The following is a 25,491-nucleotide window of genomic DNA, read 5'->3' on the forward strand; positions in this document are numbered from 1 at the left end:
ACATGATATTTTGTGGAGACAGCCACGTATTTGATGAGGCATTTGACAACGATGTTGACCTTCTGTTTTATCCAGTTCAATGAGATACTGCACCAACTGTTTCTCAATAGCATTAGGTAGTACAAGCTTACGTCCAAGTCTCAAAGAAACACATTCTTCAGGTGACACATCACTATGTACAAACCTTTGAAGTGTCGTCTGAGGTACACTGAAAGCTTTTACTGCTCTTCTTAACCCCACCAGCTTTCCCTTGAGGCTGTTATAGCCTTAATCATGTTTTCAGTATCTTACTTCTTCACAATAGCTCTTGGTTTCCGATCAGTTAGCTTTCGTGGCATCTAGAAACAGGCGCAGAACGTATTAGAAGTAAAGTATTTGATGGTGGTATTGTGGAAACGTTTCCACAATGCCATCGTATGTATGCTTCCACATTACCTACATAATGACCATTTTAAATTTCGGTAGATTACATTAAGAAACTATCCATTTAAGGTTGACAAAGGACTGCTAAAACCTTCTATGCACCTCCCTTTATAAGTTATCAGACGTAAAGAAAAATAACTACAAAGTATATAGATAAATATAATAGCACAATATACCTCGAAAAAGGTTTAGAAAATGTGCGAACGTAAATTGCATCACTGTGACGGCGTCTATTGCTCAACTGACTTCTTACCCTCTACCGTGAAAAATAGCAACTATTGCAACAATTTCTGGCTGCCCACTACAGTGCACCACTCTGCAGGCCATATACTAGACGTTTCCACATTACACAGACGCTTCCACGTTTACACCCCTACCTCTGTACTTTCTTATTCGACTTCCACTGTCAGACTAATAGCCCATCTTACCCCTGAAAGGGTTCAGGATGACACTAAAGCCGACGAAAATAATGATGAACGGGACGTGACGACCGTAGGCGTATCTACTAGTACTCATATTTAAATGATACTGTCTAAGAAAGACGTAACCAGAGGTATGAATGTTTTCACAGGCTTTGCAGAGTCTGCGTAGTACGTCCTCAAATACTACCCAAAATTTAATTTGTGATTTTCACAAGATAAAAATCTCTTAAATGAAGTAACTTTACTTCTTTTTATTTAATTTTGTAAAGATTAGTGGCATCAGTCATCTACAACAGAATCTACCATTTAGAAATTACTATGTCATATGCAATTACAAAATAAAACAATATTTATACCCGTCCATGAGAAACACAACAATAGAAATATACAGGGAGGGGGCAGAAAGAGAAACGCGATAAAAAAAATTAGAGGAAGATGGAGGAAAAGGTAGTGGCGTGACTGAACTAGGAACGGAAAGAGAAAAAGGTGAAACTTGCTTTCTTGTTTGACACAACGAAACTGGTGGCCAAATGCGTATACTATTATCTTCCTTCCCTTTTGACGTAATGTAAAGAGAACGGACAACAGGAATTAATGAGGTCCTGCATTCTGCGCTGAACGATTAGCAACTGCTCTTCGTATTAACGACCCATTCACTCGGAGAAGGTAATAAACTGCGTTACCGTTAACGGATGGATAATGCTCTCGAACCTGGGTGAGTCGGGTACATTTGCATATTAAATGCTTGTGATAGGCTATTACAGCAACAACTGTCAGTTACAAGAGCAGAAGATTGCCTAGAGCAGCTCTACAGCTTAACTCCTGCCGTCAAAGAGAAATTGAGGCCATCACGGTATGTCTCGATCCAGACTGTGTTGTCCCATTTGCATACGATGAGCGATTGCGGATTGTCGGTAGATCAGTGAAAACTAGTTTCCGTTTCAGAGATGGCGGACGACGGCGAGTGTGCTTCACGGTGGCAGATTTGTGCTGTATTTTGTACCCATCATCAGCGCCGCCTATATGGGCGAGTGGCTACATCACGTTAGTGGGCAGCACTAATGCGATCCGAGCAGCAGCCACGGTCTGTCTCCGCAGCTGATGTCTGTGGTGCATTTGTGCGGCAGTGCTACAGTCGTACGGAAGCTGGAGCGTCTCTTTGACGTTGCTGAGAGGCGGTTCTCTCCCCGACGAGCTCACACGATGATTGGTGGCAGTCAGAGAGAGATGGAGGGCATGTTCTAGAACTGCACGTGTGTATCTCGCTGAACAGTTACGGGAAGCTCGTTGTTTCTCTTAGTGCGTTTCCACTATACGGCTTAATAGCCTTCGGTTTTACGCCTTAGCTTGGTCGTCCTCAGTTCGCAATAAACTTACTCAGTAATTTCTGTTTTACTAGTGATGTGCTATTGGTAGTCGTTCCAGTAAATACAATAGCACAAAAATTGCTGCAGCATAACTAGAAATATTATAATTATTATTGTGTCAGTATGTCACCAGTTACATTCACTATTCCTCACGGCTTGCAGCGCAGTACATATCTCGTAAAGATATTTTATGTACGTTATACCATAAGGCTGCTATTTTTAAAACGTTATTCAAGAGTTGTTCCGTTAGTCGATAAGCTTATATCGGCTGCATTGCCGTTTTCAAGCGCTCTACAGCTATATTCAACTTGTACGTTACATTCCTCATTGGTTTTTGTAATACTTACTTCCATATCTCGTCGTAGTCGTTGTAGTTGTCAAATATTTCTGCTTATTGAATTTGCAGTGAAAATAGCGCCGTTTCTGTTTCATATATATTTTTTCTCAACAGTGATGATGTTGCTTCGATGTTACTTGTTGAGTAATTTTTGTAGAAATTTTTGTTTTCTATGATTGTGGCTATTTTACTTGACAGAAATCAAAGATATATTTATCTTATAGAATTAATATTATTAATGCAAATTAATGTCATCCAAAAACGCACAAATATATTTGTGTTGCACAATTATTGACAGATTACATAACCTGCCATTACAACAACAGCTCTACAGAAAATAGCGCAAAAAACAATTCTAATCCAAATATAGTCAACCAAATATAGGAGAAATATAGAAATCACAGACATACCCAATTTCATGCTACCATAAACGTAACACGAGGAACATGAACAAAGGTGAAAATTGGTTATATAAAACAAACATGCTCAGAAAATATATCAGATAAACTAAATTCATTGTTAAAAAATACTACACAGAGCTTTTCCTAGTGTAACGTACACGACATAAAATCGCAAATCCATTCCAGTAAACAAAATCACCAACATACACGTACAGAATTGTATGCAAAACCAATTGTAATTACTACGAAGAATTTTATATAAGCCTAACATGACGAAGTTTGCTGATCAGATACCGAGAACACCCCAGAAAGAGCGCCACAAATCCCTCCACATTTTTCCGCCATTTGAAAACAGAAAGCCATAACGTAAACCAGTTCGATCACGGAAAGAAAATCCTACATATAATACCTGAAGGTCCAATAATGACCCTTTTAGAGGAAATACAAATATACTCAAATACACAAAAATACCCAGACAAAAATCTAAACGAACACACTGAACCAAGCATAAAAATTTATTGAAAATTTCGTCGAAATCTTAGAACACGATAATACATAACATGATAAGGAAAGGCTACTCATACAAAAGTACACAAAAAATCTGCTACCTCCGCACAATTCCTCAGATTACAAAGATAGATATATAACGATACAACATCATTGACTTCCGTCAAGTAAAACTGTCAAATTTATAGAAAACGATGATTCCAACAAAAATTACTCAGCATCAACTTCTACAGTTGAGAAAAAAACATATATAAACGAAACCAGCTCGATCTGCGATAGAAATGCAATACGTACAAATATTTGACCGCTACATGAATACGGAAGGAAGTATTCAAGACACTGTTGCAAGATCAATCTGATTTACAAAGTAAAAATTACATATACTAAAAGCGCGATAGATGTGCAGATCACTTGAAAATGGGAATGCAGCCGAAATAAGCTTATCGCCTAACTGTACAGCTCTTGAATAAATCTTCAAAAAATAGCAGCGTCGTGGTATAATATACATACATACATAAATGTTGTTACATTTAATGCGAGGAATGTGAGCTCATCGCCACTGACGTGCATCGATACTGTAACTATCCTTTACTTTTCTTCTACAATCGCATGTTTGCAGATATATCTCACAACTGTTTCGCAGAGGTGGATCGGTCTGTATTTCCTCCTTTAAATCGTCGCACGAACGATAAATGAGAGAGACCGAAATAAATGACAGAGGGATAGGAAAACATCTGAAATCGTTCAGCAGCGGAAGGTCCACTGGACCTCACGGGATACCATTTCCGTCCCTTCTACCAGCAGTGCACCGTATTTCTCTAGACGAGTGAAGTGCTCGTGATGATTGGGAAAAAAATTGACCAAGTCCGCATAGGACTTGTGCACTGAGTGTATATATATATATATATATATATAGGACTTGTGCACTGAGTGTATATATATATATATATATATATATATATATATATATATATATATATATAGTTCTCCTACCTGCTAATAGAGAAGCTCAACGATTTTTGCCTTTTCTTTCGATATTGATGATATCAATCCCGGAAATTCCAAAACCAGTTCAAAATATCCGTAATAGTTCCTGAGTCTAGTCCACACAGAGAAAAAGAACCGGACGGAGAACTTCAGTTTATGTATGTAGATAGAGAAGATTTAATAAAATACATTTTATTTAATTACTAAAACATGTCTACAACTCACATTTAATGCTTACTTGTAGTAACGTTTGTCCACTACGCTATCGACGGATGTGAATGTAATTTATGTTCTAATGACAAAGCTGTTTTTGTGTGCTACAGTTATAACTTAACAATTTTCATATTTTTTTAACTTACTTGTTCAGTTAAACCACGTTTATTGCCGAATTCCATTGTTCTACGTCAACGGGAAATACCTTCAGAATTCGAACAGTGAGGTTTCGAGTATCAGAACGCATATGGCTGTACCTTTTGAAATCATTGACATAGAAGCCTAAATTTTTTGCGCCACTATGGGACAGCAGACATTAGTATGTGACAAAATTTTCTAGCTGCTTCGCCAAGCTGTTCAAGTGGGAAATTTCTAAACGGGCTGATAAATAATGGATAAAAGTTAACAAAAAATGTTTGTTCGTGCTATATAATTACAAGTTAACAATGATAGGGTATTCTCCGTTTACGTGTGCTCTGGTTCAAGGTTAACGGGAAGTACCCTACAAGTTCTGATAAGTTTTCGAATATTAAATTATGTGTCGTAAAAGACCATATCTTTCGATTCCATTGCCGTAGAAGCTTAAAATCTGTACTCCGCCAAGGGACCATGCACCTTAGTATGTTACGTAAGTTTGAATGTGACACACCAAGCTGTTTAAGAGAAAACGAGGTCTTAACCGACGGGAAGACAGAGACACAGACAGATAGATGAACGGACAACAAAGCGACTCTATACGTGTTCCTATTTTACACTTTATGGCACGAAACCTTAAAAAGCACAGGCCATTCCTGTTTTCAAGATGGGTCGTCAAACAGACGCATAAGAATCTCTGGCGTATTATGTCACTGGTGCAGATCGAAAATCTCCTGTGTAGGAACCAAAATGGGATCCGAAAACTACGGTCGTGTGAAACCCAGCCCTCTCTGTTAGTACACGATGTACAGAAAGCAGTATATATAGTCGCCTAGGTTGATGCCATGTGCCGTAACATCCGGAAGGTATTCGACACAGTTACTCTCTGCCACCTAGTGGACTACATACGAGAGTACGGAATGTCAGACCACCTGGGTGAGTGGAGTGAAGAATTTCTAGCAAACAGAACGCAGCAGGTCATTCTGAAAGAAGGGAAGTCTTCAGACTTAAAGGTAATTTCAGGCGTTCTCCAACGGAGAGTTTCAGAATCAGTCATTTTAACAATCAACATAAATGACAGGATAAATAACGTTGGAAGTTCCACGAGACTTTTCCCGTATTATAGTGTTACATAGGTAAAGAGGAGTTGAGACGGTAGAAAACTATTGCGAATACATAGAGAGAACGACCGTTTCTTGTGTGGTTACATTATTGCAGAATAATCACTGGAAGAAATTCCTTTTATAAAATATCTGGAAGTATGCTTACTGAGCGATCTGAAGTCGAATGACCACATGAAATTAGTTACGAGTAAGATACTAGACTGAGATTCTGTTGGAGAATCACCGGGTTAATGTAGTCCATAAACGAAGGACGTAGCTTACAGAATACTCGTTCGACCAATACTTAAATATTACTCATCAGTATGGGATCCATACCAGACAGGTTCGAGGAAATAGATCCAAAAAAGAGCAGCACGTTTCGTTACTAATTCATCTCGTTGGGCGGAAAGCGTTCAGACGTAAACGTTCAGCCAACTCCAGTGGCAGACAGTGCAAGAGAGGCGTTGTGCTTCACCGTATGGTGTACTGTTAAAGACAGAGAGATTACGTTCCCAGAAGATTCAACAAATGCATTGCCAGCTCCTACGCATATCTCGCGAAGACACCGTCAAGATAATGATAGAGTGTTAGGAGCCCACATGGAAGTTTACCTGAAATTGTTTTTCCCGTGAACCAAATGCCAGTGGAACAGGAGTCTCCAGTAACACTGTTATACAAAGAATTTTCCGCTACACACTGCAAGGTGACTTGCGAAGTATAGATGTAGAAGTTGAACTAAAATATTTGATGTAGTACCTACGCTTTGCGTCACTGCTGAAATTCCATCATCATGGCCTCAGGAGTTTCTATGGCACGTGCGACAAAAACATACCAGTCGGCATAACTGTCTTTTCACTGTCCCACCCATAGCATTCATCTTATTAGTTTACGACACAATAAGTTATAACCGATGTATTCCAGTGTCTGTGTTCATTAACTTGCGTTTCATTCTGCTCCGCGAAAAACCGTCCTCTCAGAAATCAACCTCCTGGACCGTCCGCGCATCACACTTTTCAAGTTCACTTTGTGAGACAACAGCTGTGGATATGAAATTACTCTAACGCTGGCTTCTTCTGCACCGTATCGTGATTCGCACTACGTTTCGTTTTGCACATTATATCGCCTCAGTGAGAACAGCGCCTAGGTTTAAAAATTAGCATGGCTGCTGGTGGGAAGAAAAAGAGAACACAGCTTCTCCAGAGGACAGGTAGATAACGAGATTCAAAGACCGACACCAGCTACAGCCACAGAATTCAAAACTTGTGAGCATGTACTATTCATGCAAATAAAAAATGGAAACCTCAGAATTACGCAAATGTCAAAAATTATGGAACACATTTCAACATCGTAGCTTGCCATCATGTTCATCACTTGTAGTTTCGTCACATCATGCCTCGTTTATACCTTTTCTTTCCTCTTTTTTTCCCGTTTGAGTCGGCGGTCCTCTGGTTGGTTTGCTACGGCCCACCACGAATTCCTCCCGTGCACTAACTCTTCCCTTCAGAGTTGCACTTGCACTCTACTACCTCATTTTTGGCGGACTTATTTTTACCTCTCTGTTTTCTGCAGTATTTGCCAGCTACCGTTGTTTGTAGTACCGTGGTGGTTAGTACCCAATGACTTAACATATGACTTATCATCCTGTCCCGTCTTCTTGTCAGTGTTTTCCCGTGAAATGAATGCTCAGCTAAAGGCACCATTTGTATGTGCACCCGTCGGATTTCATGAGCAAATACGCTTCTCTGAGGGGTTTTTGAAGTGCACGACTGCTATAAAGTTGTACGAATCGGTTCCAACTTTGTACTAAGCTAGATAAATGGATAATTCAAAACGAAATTTTTTCACCTAATAATTTTTATCCGCTGCCAAGGTACGACAGCTGAAAGTCGAGTTAAATGTACAACGTAAAATTCATTCTTACTTCAATTGAATGGGAAACCTATTTAAAGTGATTCAGGTAAATCAAAGAATGCATTCATACCATAAAATTGAAAAGAAAAATATAGTTTCATATGGGATTTATGTGCAAAAAAGACCTTTATAGCGAGTTTCTATACGGGGGCCATTTCTATGTCTGAAACTGTTGGAATCGGTTCAAATTCCTAAGACGTTAGACAATTACATGTAGTTATTGATGGTCCTGCTGCTTCGTGAAAGCTTTATATGTTGCCACAATACAAGCAACTTGGTACACAAGACAATAACATATGCTACAGGTATACCGAATCAGTCACTGCCCGAGTCAAGAAAATATGTACATGGGTTACCAAGCTCTGGTGGTCTAAAGTCGAAATATCAGTAAAGTTGAGAACCCGATTGAAAAATGCTCCTCTCGTAGCACAAAAAAGGCGAATATGTCCTGGGCAGAATTATGGATGAAAAGAAAGGGCTAGCTTTTCACTTGATCCGTTAGCTTCGGGGACATTCAGATCAAAATATCTTCACATAAAATTCGAGCTTTTTTACGAGTTAACCCTATTCATCAGCGCTGTAAGTTGTATTAGCTGCCTGGTATTGCCACACCTGCATCTTGCAACTTATGAGCTAAAGTTCCTGATCTCGGTGTAGCAAAAATCCGGAGGAATACCCAGCCATAGTAAAAAAATGTATAATACCTGTGGCTTAATAGCATGCGTGTAAATACATAAATAGATTTTCTGGGAGGTGATAAAATTTCTGGGGATGGATTTTTTCCCAGAGAGAGGACATCACGTATCATGTTACTTTCCTCGACACAATGCGTCACGTTACATGACCTGGCTAGTACACTAAAAAGTAAAAAAGCCACTCGTATGTTCAGATGTTCTGATTTGACTGTATTGGAAGCTGAAATATAAGTCGAATTCTAGTTCCCTAACTCTTCCCGGAACATACTCCATTTTCTTCTTTTTTGTGCTACGATAGCAGCCTTTTTCGTTCCGGAAAAATATGTATTTGATAAACAATTCAGTAATATAAATTTTTCATGCAGCAGGTCACCTTACAAACAGAATACACCTGTGGTATTCAGGAATGGGATCTGTGTTGTTTCACCTGTTCCTAGAATAACAAGCACAATGATTACTTTAACAGTTGCAGATCACCTTTGCTAAAACAATTTTATACTGGGTTTAAACTATGACTTCAATTAGTTCTGTGAGCAGAAACAAGGCTTTCTATAACTGATGCAGTGTGAATTTGTGAATACATTTTTTACAATATTACAACTCTTTGAAGTGAATATTGACCTTAATTTCTTAAATAGAATGAAGCAGTTTTTTAACGTATTCGATCGGCTTACAAAATATGTGTACATAATCATAACACTTCTCGCAATGTTTTGAAAAGCATATAGCGGAATTACACTGTTTCTGTCATATGAACGCGGCAGTATGGGCAACACAATACACTGTATTTTCCGTATCGCAACTGCTCAATTCCCCTTTTTTGAAGAAAGATGTAACCGTGTGAAGTAAGATTGTCATTTTCACTCCACTTTCTAAAGAGCTTCGGCATTCGGAAATTTCACCGCGATGAAGCTTTGTAGGCAAGTACGTTAACTCTCAGAGTACCACTTACAGCCTAAGTCCTAAATTATTGGCACTATCTATTGTAATCTTTGTCCTCCTCTACAAACCCATCTCGTACCATGGGAGTTACTCCAAGGTGTTTTAAACATGCCCTATCATTCTGTCCCTTCTTATTGTCAGTGTATTCCCTACACTCCTTCCTCGTAAATTCTGTGGAGAACGTCATAGTTGTACATCTTATCATTCCACCTAATTTATAACATTCTTCTGTAGCACCACGTCTCAAATGCTTAGATTCTCTTCTATTCCGGTTTCCCACTACCATACATTTTTTTTTCAGAATTAAGGCCTATATCTAATACCAGTAGATTTCTCTTGGCCAGGAATGCCCTTTTTGGCAGTGCTAGTCTGCTTCATATGCCCTCCTTGCTCCGTTTGTCATTGCTTCTTGCTGCCTAGGTATCAGAATTCCTTAACTTCATCTACTTCGTGACGCTCAATCCTGATATTAAGTTTCTCGCTGTTGTCATTTGTATTGCTTCTATTGCTTTCATTTTTCTTCGATTTGCTTTCAATCAATATTTTGTACTGATTAGACTGTTCATTCCATCCAGCAGATCTGCAATTCCTCTTCACTTTCACTCAGAATAGCAATGTCACCAGCGAATTTCATCATTCATATACTTTCACCTTCAATTTTAATTCCACCCTTGAAACTTCCTTTCATTTCCGTCACTGCTTTTTAGACGTACAGATAGAACAATAGGAGCAAAAGACTGCGTAACTGCCTTACCCCTTCTCAATCCAAAAACTTCGTTCTTGGTCTTGCACACTTATTGCTCCCTCTCGACTCTTGCACATGTTCTATATTACTGTAATTTCCAATAGCTTACCCCATCTTTCTCAGAATTTCGAACATCGTGCACACCTTGACACTGTCGAACGCTCTTTTCCACGACGACGAGTCCTTTGGACGTGTTCTGATATTTCTTCCCTTTTGCTTCCATCAGCAGCAGCAGCATCCGATATGCCTCTCTGGTGCTTTTACCTCTCAAACGTACAAACTGATTGACATCTAGCACGTCCTCATTTCCTTTTCCATTCTTGTCAGCAACTTGGATGCATAACCTGTTAAGGTGATTGTAAGGTAATTCTTTCGTTTATCGGCTCTTACTATCTTCGGAATTGTTTAGGTGATGTTTTTCCGAAAATCTGATGCTATTACGCCAGACTCATATTCTTCACACCTATGTGAATAGTCGTTTGTGAATGGTTGTTACGTTGCCAGTTCTGCATTGAACAACCAAGGAAGTTAGTACTCCTGCCTAATATCGTGTAGTGCTCCGGCAAGCATGCAGAGGCACCGGAACACCACGTTGTATAGATTCGACTGATGTCTGAAGTAGTTCTGGAGGGAAATTACACCATGGATCCTGCAGCGCTATCGATAAATCCTAATATGAGGGGGTGGAGATCTCTCCTGGATAGAACGTTGCAAGGCACACCAAATACGCTCAATAATGTTCATTTCTGAGGTGGTTGGTAGCCAGCGGAAGTGTTTAGACTCAGAAAATTGTTCCTGGAGCCACTCTGTAGTAGTTCTGGACTTTTATGGTGTCGCATTGTGCTGTTGGAATAGCCAAAGTCCGTCTGAATGCACAATGGACATAAATGGATGCAGATGACCAGGGAGGACGCTTACGTATGTGTCACCTGTCAGAGTCGTATTGAGACGTATCAAGGGTCCCATCGCAATCAAATTGAAAACACTCCGCGTCATTACAGAGCCTCCACCAGCTTGAACAGTTCGCTGTCGACATTCAGTGTCCATGGATACATGAGGTTGTCTCCATACCTGTACACGTCCATCCGCTAGGTACAATTTGAAATGAGACTTGTCCGACCGAGCAAAATGTTTCCATTCATCCAATGTCGGCGTTGATGGCTCCAGGTAAGGTGTGTGTCATGCAGTCATCAAGGGTACGCGAGTGGACCTTCGACTTTGAAAACTCGTGTCAAGATGTTTCACTGAATGGTTCGCGCGCTGACACTTGTTGGTCTAGCACTGAAGTCAGCAGCAGTTTGCTGAATGGTTGCACCTCCGTCACGCTGAACAATTCTCTTCAGTCGTCGTTGGTCCCGTTCTTGCATGATTATTTTCGACCTCAGCGATGTCGGAGATTTAATGTTTTACTGGATTCCTGATATTCATGGTACAGTCGTGAAATGATCGTACAGGAAAATTACAACTTCATCGTTACCTTGGAGATACTGTGTCCCATCGCACATGCACCGACTATAACACCACGTTCAAACTCACTTAAATCCTTCTAACCTGCCATTGTAGCAGCAGTAACCGATGAAACAACTGCACGAGACACTTGTTGTCTTATCCCGCAGCGCCGTATTCTGCCTGTTTACATTATACTTGAATTATCATGCCTATACCAGTCTCTTTGGCGTCCTAGTGTGTATTGATTACCGTTTCTTCTGATACCACGTTATCAGACAAGTCTTCCCCTCACAGAGGCCTCCAACGAACTCTTTCCACCTGTCCACTCTCTTCTCAACAATTAATAGAGGAGTTTCCGTTTCACACTTAATGCTACCGTCTTTGATTTTAATTTCAGCGGAGTTTGTCTTAAATTTTCTATATGCTGACTCAGTCATTCAGAAAATCATTCCTTTTTCGATTTCTTCACATTTTCCATTCAGCAATTTCGCCTTACCTTCCCTGGCATTCCTTATATTTTGTTCCTCCGTGACTTCTATTTCTGTATTCCTGAATTTCCTCCTTCTTTCTTTTATCAGCAGAAATATTTCTTTTTATACTAATGGTTTCTTCGCAGCTACCTTCTTTGATCTATGTTTTTGTTAGCAGTTTTCTGATAGCCCTCTTTAGAGATGTCCATTCGTCTTCAACTGCAATGTCTACTGAGCTATTCCTAATTGCTGTACCTGTAGCCTTAGAGAACTTGAAGCATATCTCGTCATTCCTTAAGGATTCTGTGTTCCCTTTCTTTGTGTGGCGATTCTTCCTGACTGATCTCTTAAACTTCTGCCTACACTTTATCACTGCTACAGTGTGACGTTAGGCTATATCTGCTCCTGGGTACGCCTTACACTCCAGTATCAGATTTCGGAATTCCTGTCTGACCTTGATGTAGTCTAAGGAAATCTTCCCGCATCTACCTGGCTTTTCTAAGTACATCTCCTCTTCTGATTCTTGAACAGAGTATTAGCTGTTACTGGCTGAAATTTATTACAGATCTCATTTAGACTCTGTTCTCTCACATTCCTACCACCAAGCCCATATTCTCCCGTTAGCCTTGCTTCTACATTCTCCCGTACAACCGCACTCCAATCACCAACACTATTAGATCATAACCTCTTACGTACTGAATTACCCTCTCTACATTCTTATATACCATTTATATCTCTTCATCCTCTGCATAGGACGGTTATTTCAGCGCTGGAATAGAGGAAATTTGATGGATGCAAGCCGATGTTCGTGGGACCAACGCACTCGGTTTTCCGGACTGGAGGAAGGTGAAGGCAAAAAATGATTAAATTTTGTTTCTCAAAGAGCGTCACGTAGTCATTCTCACAAAAACTTAAGAGTATAAACTTCCAGGTAATGAGCTGTTGAACGTTTACTGTGTTTATAATGAGTTTAGCTGACTAACTATATATTGTTATGTAATATATATGAAAATTACATGAAGTTTACTATGTTAATAGGGAATTTTCTGTACATGTTACTTTTTCTCACTCATTTATAATTACGGCAAGTAGCGTTATTACACAAAAGTTCTTATTCTTGTGCTGAGGATGTTAGCAAGTGCCAGTTACTTTTCAATTGTGGCAATTTAATAGGGTTTATCACATCTTGGAATGTAGAGATGTATGTCCATTTGTTGAAAGCATCTTGCGATGTGGAAATGGACCTTTGGCTATCGGACAAGGGTCACGACACTTATAGCTACGGGAATTCCCAGTTTGACGGTTACCTTATAGAGATTGGCCCACTGATCGGCGTTACGGGTACTGCTGGAAGAGGATGGTTCCGATCCGATACTTAAAGAGGGTTTATCTTCGCAATATGGAAAGACGAAACCCATGATTCTGTAGGGTAATACCCTTGTCCATTTGGCATTGTAATGATTGACCTTGTATGGCGTCGAGAAGGTTTTCGTTTGAATGCCGCATGCTTTTGGGACTATATTGTTGAATTCGTGCAAGGTTTTGCCTTTCGTCAACAGAGAGGCTTCGCAGAACCGGCACCTTACATAAAATGCCTTTAAGTTACGATGGTTACCGCGTCTGTGTAACGTGGACGTATCAAGGAACGTATTCCTTCATGTTACTCATGGCTCATTCGTCAACAGCATTTTGCCGCTGATTTCGGAATGGCCTTTGACCCAGAGACGATGCACTCTTCTCAATTGACGGTTACAGGCCTACCTTCAACAATTCTCTTTGATATACCTGCATAAGGCTTCCACCAACTCCAGTTGAATTCCTCAAACAAAATAACAGAATGTGTAGAGGAATTGTATCCTCCAAATCCAAACTCAGAACAATATGGCATATACACCTCTTGTTTACGACCTAATATCTTTTCAATCAAAGTAGACTTCCCTACATTTGTGTCACCAAACAAATACATTTGCGGCCTCCTTACCTTCGAGAACTGAAAGGATGCATTGTACCAGGCTACAACTTCTTTAGCGCACCCGGAATACAACAAATCACAATGCGATCACTCGCGACGTTCCTTGCGATTCTGTTGAAAAGCTTACAAATATTTTTTCAATAAATGTCGCGCGCGACCATTGACTAACCAAAAACGGATCAGTATAATCAAACTTCGAAGTCGAAGTTGTGAATCGACATGGGAACTTCAGAACTAAGGCGAGTTGCAAGCTGATGTCGTGACAAGCGACGTACTCGAAGAGGACACCTGTGTCGTAAGGTCCTTTCCTGTAATCTGTTCCTTACAGTACTGATCGGACACAGAGTCTTCATTTGTCCTTTCAAGATCGCCTTGCAGTGGTCTGGCGGTATCCGTACGATGCCACAACGCAGAGAGGGCCAGGATCGGAGTTCATGGGGGGCTGTAATGCGTCGGTGACCTCGTCCAACTGACCTTGTGAGCTCACCTGTCCCCAACCTGGGGCAACACGACTGAATGTCCATCTGTTTTTGATCAAACAGACTTCCTTTGCAACTTGCACAGCATTAAAATTTAACTTTGCCTGTGCTTGCTTGAATACAATGTTCGCAAATGACAAATGCCGTCTCTGTACCTTACTGGTAAACGTGGGGACTCCGTTACTCACTACTTTCTGAATCGTCACCTGTCACTGTAACGCACAACACTCAACAGATCGGGAACGGTTTCAATTTTTGCGAAGACCTCAAGCCACGCAATAAAGTCACAGGTGCCGCCTGCATCAAAATACACATAACGAGTCTGCCGTTGATAAACGTGTTCCTCTAATTCTTTTGAACGCCGCACTTGTAGAATTCGGAATAAGGAATTCCCAGAGGTTTGTCATAGAGTATTTACTGTCATGATGACTCTCATCATTCATGTTAATGACCTGTCGGGTACTGCCCGCATCAGTGAAGTCGGTAGAGCACGTCTGGTTTGCGGAGCCGGATGTAATATCGCTGCGCTGGCGCTGGTGTCTGACAACTGTACCCAGTGCTTTCTGTCACCTTCTGTCGCCGCTTCAATGGAGCTCTGACTAATGTGCCGCGTGCCTCGGTGTTCCGGTCGCTTGGGCCTTTCACGCTGAAGGTTACTGCAAATTATACGAGATGCTCCCAGTATTTAACAGAATTCCAGGAAAGGGAGACGTATTAATCACCCGGCTGACAGCGGAGCGCTGCGCTTTCACGCGGTAAACAGAGATCAGCAGCGTCAGTGGTACGATAGACGGCCTCGATGCTGACCTGGAGCGACTCCTTCAGTCCAGTTCAATCCATGGCGCTCCTCTCCTAGAGCACTTTCAATAGCAGTGACCTAATGCGTCCCGGAAGGCACACCTTCGCGCATGCAGTGTTTACGATCCTGCAGCGCACGGTACACGGACGAATCAAATATAAATGAGACCTCTAGCCATGAGAGCGCAGTACTGACACGTGAGGGTTCCCGCTCTTCTCTGTGTTTGGAAGGGTTGTCAGGAGGAAGGGAAGCAGTCTCTCACTTCCATCATTTGTCATCATGACGATGTCTAAGCAAGATGTAACTGTCTCTGTTGTGCAGTGCGTTATTATCAAGTTCCTTGCTCGGGGCCGCCCGCGGTGGTCTAGCGGTTCTAAGCGCTCAGTCCGGAACCGCGCGACTGCTACGGTCGCAGGTTCGAATCCTGCCTCGGGCATGGATGTGTGTAATATCCTTAGGTTAGTTAGGTTTAAGTCGTTCTAAGTTCTAGGGGACTGATGACCACAGATGTGCTCAGAGCCATTTGAACCATTTTTTTTTCCTTGCTCGGGAAGGTGTAAATACTCAGGGTATCGGTTGGACAATTCGAGAAAGAGACACATTCAAGATTTTGAACGTTTTTGGAACAAGAAATAGGGGGAGGGTCGTGGGCACACTGAGAGTTGGCGCACCAACCATCACAGACAAGTTTCGCTGTGTCTATAAGCTTCTTGAGTGTCACAAGCTTTTTACGGTCACTAAACTTGCAGATAAGGGCTGTGTAAGCTATGGTTCAAATGGCTCTGAGCTCTACGGGACTTAACATCTGAGGTCATCAGTCTCCTAGAACTTAGAACTACTTAAACCTAACTAACCTAAGGACATCACACACACCCATCCCCGAGGCAAGATTCGAACCTGCGACCGTAGAGGTCACGCGGTTCCAGACTGAAGTGCCTAAAACCGCTTGGCCATAGCTGTAAGCTATGGAAGAACTTTTGCTGCTATTACAAACGTCACAGATTTTGGAAACAATTGCGCCAGGTGAGTTTCTTCCATTTTCACAACTGATCGAAACTGAACTGTTTCCAAGGTTGTGAGGGTAGGAGACATGTTTCCGATCCACAATCGTGCCTGTTATTGGAGCGTGGATGCATTATTACAATCTTAAATAAAAAGAAAGAATAAGGCAGTGGAGCAAGAATGGGGAGCCCGGTGAAAATGTTACGGCTGTCAGTTGGCAAGGTCATGGCTACTTTCTCCTTACACCTCCGTGGCTTATTGCATATCTTCTTGTTTGCTACCTCGAAATTTCCAGTAAGTTTAGACTGGAAAATTGCTGCAAATGACGTTACGTATCCATGAGAATACTGATTTTACCTCAAGACAACGAGAGTATCTATTCCGCAGCCATGACCAAACAAAATTCTGAGCAACTTAACTGCGAATCGCTTGAACGCCCTCCCTATAAACAAGATCTAAGTTCATGCAACTTTCACATGTTTGGTCCACTCATACAAACTGTTAGATTGCACCGGTTGGTTTGTCTTCGGCACTTTTCAGTTCTCACCGTAGCCATCGACTGAAATAGTTTCTCTGCCTGTTTCTCCATATGTTCGTGAGCGGTGTTTTGTGCGCTGCTATCAGAGGGTTGCCGATGTACGGTGAGGTCACGATGCATGAGAGCCTGAGTGGCTGGTAGGTGGTGAGTGCAGTAACAGCTTGTCTAGCGACTCTGCAGTAATAGTGTTGTTCGGTTCCCCAAGACGGGTTTGCAGCTCTGAGTTTGGAGTTTGATAGATGAATTATGCCGTCGCTTGTTAGGTTTGTTGCCAGGTCACAGAAATGTTACGGGCCAGCATAATTTTTGTTGAATGCTGCTGTTTTTGCGAGTGTCCGCTGGTGTGTTTTGCAGCTCGTCAGTCGTTGGTCGTTGTGTGATGTGTCAAATGTGCAGTTCACTTCTACTATGGATCAGTTATCGTTTCACTCAGCTCCAAGATGAAGGGCACACAGCCGTGAAACATAGCGTTCTTCATGTCGCTGCTATGCTTCATACTAAGATCTGATTGAAATAATGAGATTATGTGGTTTTCAGTTGATTCCGCTTGTGTTCAAGTGCTGTTCACGTAACTGGCTTATGGAGCCGAGTACTACGGCGCTGTGTTCACCTTCTTACCTAATCCGTATTCGAGTCCCGGTCTGGCATGAATTTTCATTGAATCGTTCCATTAAACATCTGATGATTGCGCACATTCGCAATTGCGAATACATTTCATGCATTCTTCCTTAAAAACTTGATGTTTTCCACGCCCTCGATCTGATAGCTATGTAGTTTCTTGTTTGTGTGAGTCCAACGTGTCCAATCGCTTGATTTCAGTTGTGTTATGAGCCAGAGGACCTTCTAGTGTGGAATATTTTGAATTATCTTGTCAGACGGTCACATGATTCCGTGGGTGGAATTGGGTTTCGAAAGGAATTAGACTTCGTCTATTATTGACTGTTCCCTCTTCTGTAATGGGTAGTCACTGTGGCACCATGGCGAAAGTAATTGTACTAAACCTTGCCTAGCTTATTAGTGGTGCATCACTGTAGTTAGATGTTTAATTTGCGTTGTATGTGGTACTATCGTATTTATCAATTTTTGGTACTTCCGCTTTCAATGTGTTTAACCAGCAGCATACATTTCTTCCGAATATTCCACGGCACGCATCAACTAACGGATGCCGTGCTTAGGCAGAGAATGAATGAATGTCGTGTGACTAGGGCTTCCCGTCGGATAGACCTTTCGCAGGTTGCCAGTCTTTCGATTTGACGCCACTTCGGCGACTTGCGCGTCGATGGGGATGAAATGATGATCATTAGTACAACACAACACCAATTCCCTGAGCGGAGAAAATCTCCGAACCAGCTGGGAATCTAACCTGGGCCCTTAGAACTGATATTCTGTCGCGCTGACCACTAAGCTTCCCCGGTTCGACACTTACCCAGTGTGATCATGACACGAGGTAGTCCGTTGAGGCGCCAAGGTGACCTGTTATTCTAAATAGATTATAGCTTGCTATGTGTGGCTATTTTACGCTGGCACGGTGGCTGCAGATATAATTTACATGGCCCGGAGTTAAGGACGTTACTTCATAAGCTCTAACTCTTACTTTGTGGCGTTGGGTATGGCTGTACTGCGCTGGCGCAATGATATATTTTCGCCTGTGCGACTCAGGCTTAAGGGAGTTATAAAAAGTTTCACATTACTTTTGCTGATATTTGTTGTGTTTCTTTTAAGCACCTAACTGTCTTATTTGAGGAATTTAGCCTATTTCCGTTTTTGTTTGAGGTTGCCTCGGGAATTTTAGAAATTCTTTCAGTATTGTTAGTTGAGTTATTAGTTTATAATTTCTTCATAAAGTTATTATTGGAGATTTGAAGTGTCTCACAAATTTTATTAAATTTTCTTGTGACGTTGATATTTTGGAGTTAACTATTTTAATACTGATGTTGTTTTGTGTTGGACAGTCTCGTTTGATATATGTGCTAATTGTTTTGCGTCCTTAATTGTATTGAACGTGCTAAATTTCCATTTATGGGGTTCCTGTTGTTACGCTGGGAGTCAGCGTCTGGACTTAGATATTTCCAAGACTGTGCTTGTGATCTGCGTTGATAGTTTCCGGGGCCGTAAGCTCTAGTTTATGTCGTGCACGATCCACTACACACAGCTTGGTACAAACGCTTTCACATTGTAGCAACAACAAGATACTCACGGGCCTGTCAACCTTGAGAGCTTTACCTACTTCTGTCCAAGTTGGAAATTAACAAAACAAAATCCAATGAACCTCGTCAGATTTAGTACCCAACCCATTCTTCCACTGTGCATGAAATCAATACGCATAATTAACTGCGAATACTACCGGCTTCATTCTGCCACGAAAGTAGTATAAAAGTCACATATTCACTGGAAAAACGTGTTTCAAAAGCAGAGGGCTACATAGAAAAGTTGCATGCACTTATACTTTTTATTGTCTAATTGAAAAATAAAAAAAGTTAACATACCCACAAACTGTTTTATGCAACGTAGCCAACACTTACCTTTCAAGACTATATAGACGTAGTGACCATAAAATTTGTAGATTGTGATACCGAGAATGTAGGAATAGTATGCTGAACTTAGGCAGTGTGATTATGAAGCGCCGCGCGGATTGGCCGCGCGGTTAGAGGCGTCCCGTCACTGACTGCGCGGCCCCTCCTGCTGGAGGTTCGAGTCCTCCCTTGGGCATGGCTGTGTGTGTGTGTGGGGGGGGGGGGGTGTATGTGTGTGTGTGTGTGTGTGTGTGTGTGTGTGTGTGTGTGTATGTTGTTCTTAGTATAAGTTAGTTCAAGTTTGTGTGTGTGTGTGTGTGTGTGTGTGTATGTTGTTCTTAGTATAAGTTAGTTCAAGTTATGTGAAGTAGTGTGTAAGTCTAGGGGCCGAGACGTAAGCAGTTTGGTCCCTTACATATTCACACACTTTTGAACATTTGATTATGACGCAAGGTAGTCCGTACATTTCAGGCGACATACGCAACTGCCTGCCACATCCGCGTCGGTGCACTACCCTGAAATAACAACGAGAAAAGTGTCTTTGACGTCTCAGCGTACGAATTAACCTGATCTGAGTCGGGCCATCTGGGTCTCTGTTACATCGAATCAGGGTTTCACACACCTAAGGAACAATGATTTTATTACGACAAATTGCGTTGAAGTGATTTGAGTGTCTGTGATCTAATACGACTGAAAGGTTACCTGTTCACGTGCTTTTAAGGGGCGCCATCAGCTCGCCAGTCAGTCAGTCAGTCTGGGTCAGTCTCTCGTCCCCAGCTTGCTAGTCTGTCTCTCGTCCGAATTTGTGAGGCAGTTAGTGTCTGTCTGTCGTCCGGAGTGCTAGTATGTCTTTGGTCTGGATCAATCTTTAAAGCCGGATATATGAGAGTCTTTCCACTCCGCCAGTAAGAGATCTCATCGAGTGGTCGCCCGGTCGGGGCTTAGTTCCTGCATCTGGGTCTGCGCGTGAGGCCGCCAGTCTGCTCGAGTTGTTCAGGCAATGGTCATTGGCTGTTGGATCTGTCGGTTGGTCGGTCGTGCACTGAGACACAAGAAGACTTGTCCGCCTTGAGCGTCGGCGCATGTGAGGTCGCCACGTGAGTCCAGTGGGCCACGCCCTATAGCGAGGGGTAGTGGCTTCGCGGTTGACACGAGAGCAACAGGAGTCAACCCACGACATCGGTCTGGCCGGTGCGAGCTGCGACGCCGTGAGACGGGAGATCGGCGTGCCTTCCTGCGTCCGTTGAAGCGGCTGGCAGCGGTTTATTAGAAGTTAAGCGATTGGTGATATGTTGTTTCATTTACTTGTTAAATTCTACTTGTTTTCTTGGTGAGGTCACCAGCCGCTTTGTGTTGGGGTCGTCCCACCATTCTCCTCCGTTTGCCCACCCGCGGCAAGGTGGTTATTTATGAACTGGATGGTCCGTATTTCCCTTGCGTTGTAGGGGCGGGTTAGACCAACCTGCAGTTCGAGTTGTTCGGTAATCTCCCTATCAATCTGCCGTACATTAGTAGCTGCTGCTGTCTTGTTTGTTGGATTCGGTGTGTTAAAATTATGTGACCTGGCTTCATCTTGAGCATGACATTAAGAAATTAGTAGCCGGTTGTCATTTGTGTTGGGCCGCGAAATCTAGTGTTACGACTTTTGCACCACTTGTTAGCAGCAGACACAGTGGCTGTGCCGCCGGCCGCGGTGGTCTAGCGGTTCTAGGCGCTCAGTCCGGATCCGCGCGACTGCTACGGTCGCTGGTTCGAATCCTGCCTCGGGCATGGATGTGTGTGATGTCCTTAGGTTAGTTAGGTTTAAGTAGTTCTAAGTTCTAGGGGACTGATGACCACAGATGTTAAGTCCCATAGGGCTCAGAGCCATTTCTTTGAGTGGCTGTGCCAAAGACTGAGACGGCGTGGATTTTTAATTTTATTTATTGAATTTTACTGGGTGTTGTGTGATGTCCTTAGGTTACTTAGGTGTAAGTAGTTCTAAGTTATGGGGGACTGATGACCGTAGACGTTAAGTCCCATAGTGCTCAGAGCCATTTGAACCATTTTTTTATTGAACTTTCTTTACATTTTCTCCCTCGTCGTCGCTGCCCAGCCCGTTGGATCCCTCCGCGTGGTTGCTGCTGTATAGATTCTCCGACAATGGGCGCGCCGCTGATCGCACTCGCAGCCTCAGGCTACCAGTGCTCCGCTGAAGTCAGGATGCCCTGTGGTTGAGATGAACTCGTCGCCGCCTGGCGCCCCAGTACAGCACGCCCACGGCGCCGCGTCGCCGTGAAGTCAGCTGCCAATGCCTCCTTCACCGGTGGCTGGGAAGCCATCAGTCGCGATGTCCGCGAGGTCCCGTCATGGACGGACCATGCGCCATGTGGCCGGGTTGCTGTGAAGTCTGGTGGTCAGTACACAGCGGCGCCTGTGACCAAGACCGCGCTTGCGGCCGGTCCTGCTGGAAAGTCTCGCTGTAATGAATCGGCCAAGGTGCCGACTGAACTTGGGCCAACCTCCAGAGCTGAAGTTCACATCTGGCGGCGAACGGATGACTCCTGTGAGCTGGAGCAGGCTTCCGTCACGTCCGTCCTCAGATCCGAACTGCTTCCTAATGGCTTCTGTCTGTTGATGCCTGCCCTCCACTATTTACATCCGGCTGGAGGACGTTTTTTACCCTCGGTGGTAGCTTTTTGTTATTACTCCCACAGTATATTGCAGCGTAACTTAGTGTGCTGGCCCCATTTCCCCTTACTAAGCACTCTCCAGGCTTCGCTCGGTGCTCGGTCTGTGTGCATCCTTGCATCAGTCTGTTGGTAGACTGCTTCTGTCAGTAAGGCTATCCGTGCATGCTTATTTCGCAACGCCTCTGTTTTGCCATTCTCCACTGCGTGAAGCAACACTTACTACATGTGGCCACAACACCAGCAATGCCCTACAATAAGGTCTATTATCTTCGGAACGTGAAAAATATCCAATGGATCGTCTATATATCAATTATGTGGGTCCGTTGCCACGTTCCAGTAGAGGGAATATGTATATTTTGGTGGTAATTGATGCCTTTTCTCGCTTTACTTGGCTTAATCCCAGAAGTAGTACTACCAAAGTAACTATTTCCCATCTTACTAACATCTTGTCTATATTTGGGCCTCCTAAGAGCTTGGTTAGTGATAATGCCCCTGCTTTTGTTTCAGATAAGTTTAAGGCCTTTTCTTTCAGGAATGGCTACAAGCACATTAATACAACACCCTATTCCCCTCAGGGGTCCTTTGCTGAACGTGTGAATCACAACGTAAAATCAGCTTTAATAATTTACCATCAAGTTAAACCGAGTAAGTGGGATACTAACTTGCCCGCGATTAATTCTGCGTTTAACACTGCGGTTCATGAGGCATTGAACACTACTCCAGCCTCTCTCTTATTGGCCTAGCCTATCAATTCGCCTTTATCTAACTTATGGAGCATCCAAGACTTACCTCCTGAGCGAATATCCCTCGGATTAATTAGAAGGAACTGGAATCGGGCTCGTCGCAATATAGCAGCTGCTCTTGATTGTCAAGCCGTGTGGTACAACCGCAATAGGCGTCCTTATCAGGGAAATCCGGGGGATCAAGTCTATATTAAGAATGATAAGGGTCGAGGGATGATGGCGGGGGGGGGGGGGGGGGGGTAATTAGGCAAGTTCATACCCCGCTTTCTAGTTCCATGCACAGTGCTCCGTGTGTTGGGGACGGTTAACCTATTAGTCAAACATGATCAGAGCGAAAAGGAATATTTAGTCCATTTGAACCAGGTGAAGTCTCTGAGTTCGGGCGCCTGTTCTAGTTTGGGGGGAGGAGGTTGTGCCTTCGTAAACATAGCTATTTTGAAGAGCGGGCAGAAGCGCGTTGTGTGAAGCAGTCGCCCTCCGTTTCTGTCAGTGACGCCGCTGGGGCAATCGCAGCTTTGGTGTCTCCCTCTCGTGGGAAAGGGGGAAAGGTTGCTGTCCACGTGTATTTAAGGGGCACTATCAGCTCGCCAGTCAGTCAGTCTGGGTCAGTCTCTCGTCCCCAGCTTGCTAGTCTGTCTCTCGTCCGAATTCGTGAGGTAGTTAGTCTGTCTGTCGTCCAGAGTGCTAGTATGACTTTCGTTCGGATCAATCTTTAAAGCTGGATATGTGAGAGTCTTTCCACTCCGCCAGTAAGAGAACTCAGCGAGAGGTCGCCTGGTCTGGGCTTAGTTCCTGCATCTGAGTCTGCACGTTAGGCCGCCAGTCTGCTCGAGTTGCTCAGGCAATGGTCTTTGGCGGTTGGATCTGTCGGTTGGTCGGTCGTGCACTGAGACACAAGAAGACTTGTCCGCCTTGAGCGTCGGCGCATGTGAGGTCGCCACGTGAATCCAGTGGGCCACGCCATATAGCGAGGGGTATTGTCTTCGCGGTCGACAGGAGAGCAACAGGAGTCAACCCACGACATCGGTCTGGCCGGTGCGAGCTGCGACGCCGTGAGACGGGAGATCGGCGCGCTTTCCTGCGTCCGTTGAAGCGGCTGGCAGCGGACGGTTCGGGAGAGCGATGTGGGGGTGCTGCGCCAGGTCTTCTCCATAAATCGCAGTTTATTAGAAATTAATTGATTGGCGATATGTTGTTTCATTTACTCGTTAAATTCTACTTGTTTTCTTGGTGAGGTCACCAGCCGCTTTGGTTTGGGGTCGTCCCACCGTTCTCCGTTTGCCCACCCGCGGGAATGTGGTTATTTATTGAGTGGTCCCTTTTTCCCTTGTGGAGTAGGGGTCGGTTAGAACAACCCGCGATTCAGGTTGTTCGGTGATGTCCCTGTCAATCTGCCGTACATTAGTAGCTGCTTCTGTCATGTTTGTCGGATTTGGTGCGTTAACGAATTTATTGCTTGGAGTGTAACGGCCGTATTCCTGTAATATGTTTTGATCTTGCCTATCATCTTGAGAGGCGGTATCTGTGTACTGTGGAGCAAGTTAACTTGTTTGGACAACCTTGTATAATTTTATATGAGATTGCATTTCATGGGCTTTTATTTAAATGGTCATTTCACAGGTAAATTTGCCACCTTTCTACCCTAGGACTTTTCTTAGAAGTTAAAATGAAGTTGCACCTTCGGAGGCAAAGTTAATATTTTAATTTTAGTGTTTCGTACCATTTCCATCCCTCCTACGGGGTACATAGTTTGTGTGCTTGTGTGAATAGTTAAAACTTTTAGTTTAAAGTAATTTGGTTGTTGCAGATTTGCACTAGTGTAGTCTTTCAGAGGTTGTTGTGAGCGGTCGTAACTACGGCTGTGTCAAAAGGCAGCGGCTAGGTTCTCAGCCTGCAAGCTCATACAATCAGAAATTTGTTTATTTCTGCATCTGAATAAATTGTAACTTGATATTTAGAGGGTATTTTCTGGTTATAATTTTAAATCTGTTTCTTTTGAAAAATGCTTTAGGCACCATTAGAGTGAATAAATTACCATTTGTTAAAAAGGAATTAGCTTATGATTTCATCAGTTAGTCCCTGGCAACTACTTCCACGCTCACATAGTGTGATTAAATGTGTCAATGTTCTTGATGAATCGCTAGTAAGTAGATTAAATTCTCAAGAATATTCTCTAAAAATAAATCCACGGTTCAACGGCTTTGAACAAACAAACTTAGTACTGGCACTAATAATGATAATAGTAATAATGACAAAAATTCCAACAATGAAGGTGGCACATATAAAAAGATTTTATAGGTGTACATAACAGATGTTTTCCGATACAGTGAGTTTTGGCGAAAGTAAAGAGACTGTACCCACTAAGAACACTGGGAAACGAGGAACAAATGTTTGGAAAATAGAAGATACGGGGGAAAAGAGGGCGTAGAGAGATAATGGTAGTCATTATTGTTTCTTCGGTAGATATGTCAGGAAGTGTTGTTCAGTTCTCCAATATGGTGTTGGAGGTTATTCTAGTGTCCGATTCCTGCTCCAGAGAACTTCGAGATAGTGGCTTAAAAGTATATAATGGGCCTATACTTCCGGTTAATCATGATTTTTAAATGAGACATGCACCTAATATTCCCTTTTTCTCAGGAAAGGCATCTATTCCGAAGAATAACGAA

Source organism: Schistocerca piceifrons, chromosome 7 (genome assembly GCF_021461385.2).
Source record: "Schistocerca piceifrons isolate TAMUIC-IGC-003096 chromosome 7, iqSchPice1.1, whole genome shotgun sequence".
Classification (NCBI taxonomy): domain Eukaryota; kingdom Metazoa; phylum Arthropoda; class Insecta; order Orthoptera; family Acrididae; genus Schistocerca; species Schistocerca piceifrons.